Source organism: Oncorhynchus gorbuscha, linkage group LG08, assembly GCF_021184085.1.
Source record: "Oncorhynchus gorbuscha isolate QuinsamMale2020 ecotype Even-year linkage group LG08, OgorEven_v1.0, whole genome shotgun sequence".
NCBI lineage: Eukaryota > Metazoa > Chordata > Actinopteri > Salmoniformes > Salmonidae > Oncorhynchus > Oncorhynchus gorbuscha.
Genome location: NC_060180.1, coordinates 576572 through 579990, shown reverse-complemented (window position 1 = coordinate 579990; position 3419 = coordinate 576572). Strand labels below are relative to the sequence as shown.

The window sequence follows — 3419 nt, the reverse complement described above, 5'->3', positions numbered from 1 at the left end:
ATCTATGAGTGGGACTGGGACTGGGACTAATGCTTTACATATTGTATATCTATGAGTGGGACTGGGACTAATGCTTTACATATTGTATATCTATGAGTGGGACAGGGACTAATGTTTACATATTGTATATGGGACTGGGACTGGGACTAATGTTTACATATTGTATATCTATGAGTGGGACTGGGACTAATGTTTACATATTGTATATCTATGAGTGGGACTGGGAATGGGACTAATGTTTACATATTGTATATCTATGAGTGGGACTCACCCTCTGTGCAGTCTGGCTCGGCCTGCTCCTCACGCTGCTTCTGCTTGAATTTCAAGTTGCCATGGTGCAGTACAGCTCCTGTCAGCTTGTAGATGCTCATCTTCTCATCATTAGTGAAGCCCAGGATTGTAATGGCATCCTGGCATCCTGGCATTAGACAGGAAGTACAACAGTGATGAACTGAATGGTAGTTTGCTCACATACAGAACACTACAGTTCTGTTCTCTCACCAGAACAAATGGGATGGACGTTTGACTGGCTTCTCAGATCCAAGTGATTACACTTGACCAACACAGGTAGATGACAGCACAAATACATTTGACACAGTTCTACAGGGACTTAGTGACACTCTCTTGTGGATGTCTTACATGTACAGTATGGGCCTCAAGGTGAAGTGTGAAGGCATGAAGAGTTTGTTGAGACACAGGCCTAACTAACAACAAGGCAGAATAAAACAAAACCAAATACATGAAAATTCCCAGCTGCCACCAAGTTGGAATTGCACAGTGCATTGAGTGTGTACGGTGGTCCTACCCATTCCATATATAGAATATGATGAGTCAGTGTGTACGGTGGTCCTACCCATTCCATATATAGAATATGATGAGTCCTACCCATTCCATATATAGAATATGATGAGTCAGTGTGTATGGTGGTCCTACCCATTCCATATATAGAATATGATGATTCAGTGTGTATGGTGGTCCTACCCATTCCATATATAGAATATGATGAACCCTTTGTTTGACTCACGTCTGTGGCATCCAGCTCTTCCTTGTCGTTGATGCTGGCCACAGTGATCTGACCCTGACTGCACATGGGGAAGTCGTAGGGGTTGGTGGTGATGAGTGACATTTCTATGGACAACAGAGGATGTCTTGTCAGTTAAATCTCTTAGAATTCTACTGTCCTACCTTTACAGTATCTCTCCTTTACTCAATAGATGGACTCAAGTATCTTATATCACTGTTAGGGTTTCAAAGCTATCGGCTGTAATTTACCAAAGTTTACCGTAAATCTTCAGTAATTTTGTCAAGTAACAGAAAATCTATGGCAACAATATTGTAACTTCGGTAATTAATTTTCTAATAACTTTTAAAAAATGTATTCATATATACAATTCTTCAAAATATTTACTTTTGTTTAACAACTTCCACCAGCTTGATGCCCAAACATTGACAACAAATACATATTTTTTATTTATTTATTTTATTTCACCTTTATTTAAACAGGTAGGCAAGTTGAGAACAAGTTCTCATTTACAACTGCGACCTGACCAAGATAAAGCAAAGCAGTTCGACACATACAACGACACAGAGTTACACATGGAGTAAAACAAACATACAGTTAATAATACAGTATAAACAAGTGTATATACGATGTGAGCAAATGAGGTGAGAAGGGAGGTAAAGGCAAAAAAGGCCATGGTGGCAAAGTAAATACAATATAGCAAGTAAAACACTGGAATGGTAGTTTAGATTTGCAGTGGAAGAATGTGCAAAGTAAAAATTAAAATAATGGGGTGCAAAGGAGCAAAATAAATCAAATAAATAGAGTAGAGAAAGAGGTAGTTGTTTAGGCTAAATTATAGATGTAAAGGTGCAGTAATCTGAGCTGGTGCTTAAAGCCCCACATATAATCAAATCAAATGTGTATAATAATAAAATAAATGATATTTCATGCTTAAACCCTCATATTAAACACCAATGCTAATCATTAAGTGTATGTTTTATGTCTAGGATACTGTTTTACAGCTTTGTCTATAATCTATTTTATATTTTTAAATCATAGTATTACGTTATTTAATATATTTGACATGTGATAATGCCACACAGTAGGTCAGAGATAATTACAGACCCCTGGGATCATCTGAAATACCCCCAACGGGCCACTGGATGTCGTGTGATAGATTACATCAAATCCTTGAAAGATACATTCGCAACACTTGTCACAGTCCATTACTTGATAGATATTTCCCAAAGACCTGACCCATATCTAGATGCCTTGTTACCATGGATGTACTCATTGTAATAGTATTTATAATGGAGGAAGGAAACATTCCCCCTGAATCTATACTTTGACTCACCAATAATGTCAGGTTTGTGATTGGTCATCATCTGGAAGAAGATGTGGTAACCTCTCTCATCGGGAAGCTGGAAGGACACTCTGGACTTCTCTAGCAGGTCTGAGAGAGAGAGAGAGAGAGAGAGAGAGAGAGAGAGAGAGAGAGAGAGAGAGAGAGAGAGAGAGAGAGAGAGAGAGAGAGAGAGAGAGAGAGAGAGAGAGAGAGAGAGAGAGAGAGAGAGAGAGAGAGAGAGAGAGAGAGAGAGAGAGAGAGAGAGAGAGAGAGAGAGAGAGAGAGAGAGAGAGAGAGAGAGAGAGAGAGAGAGAGAGAGAGAGAGAGAGAGAGAGAGAGAGAGAGAGAGAGAGAGAGAGAGAGAGAGAGAGAGAGAGAGAGAGAGAGAGAGAGAGAGAGAGAGAGAGAGAGAGAGAGAGAGAGAGAGAGAGAGAGAGAGAGAGAGAGAGAGAGAGAGAGAGAGAGAGAGAGAGAGAGAGAGAGAGAGAGAGAGAGAGAGAGAGAGAGAGAGAGAGAGAGAGAGAGAGAGAGAGAGAGAGAGAGAGAGAGAGAGAGAGAGAGAGAGAGAGAGAGAGAGAGAGAGAGAGAGAGAGAGAATATGAGATTAAATGATATATGATGATATGCTCTCCGAATAAGAATATGTGTGAATTTAGGAAATCATTGAGAAACAATGAAAATTAACTCACAGGTCTCAATGTCAGCTTTAGCCAGTTTGCTACCTTGGAAGTGAATCCTGATGAATTTACCCTAAAGTAGAGCATGGGGGTTAGAAAGAGGTTAACTAAATACATCTAACATTTTACTTTGATAGACCCCTTTAAATGTTACAGTTTGTTGGACATCTATTGTATTGATCGTGTGGACGATGATTTCCACAGACGGGGATCAGTTATCCTGTACCTCTATCCTGAACCTCTATCTATACCTCTATCCTGTACCTCTATCCTGTACCTCTATCCTGTACCTCTATCCGGTACCTCTATCCTGTACCTCTATCCCGTACCTCTATCCTGTACCTCTATCCTGTACCTCTATCCTCTATCCTGTACCCTCTATCCTGTACCTCTA

General features: G+C 40.0%; 1 long non-coding RNA gene across 1 annotated transcript; it reads right to left on the bottom strand.

Annotated features, from left to right (window-relative positions):
• Positions 1–384: 384 nt before the first annotated feature.
• LOC124041069 lies at positions 385–3098 on the bottom strand. The gene is made up of 4 exons (XR_006839845.1): positions 3038–3098; positions 2358–2456; positions 1025–1128; positions 385–410 (listed from the first exon to the last, which is right to left on the bottom strand). It is a non-coding gene; the product is annotated as an uncharacterized LOC124041069 (long non-coding RNA).
• Positions 3099–3419: the final 321 nt, after the last annotated feature.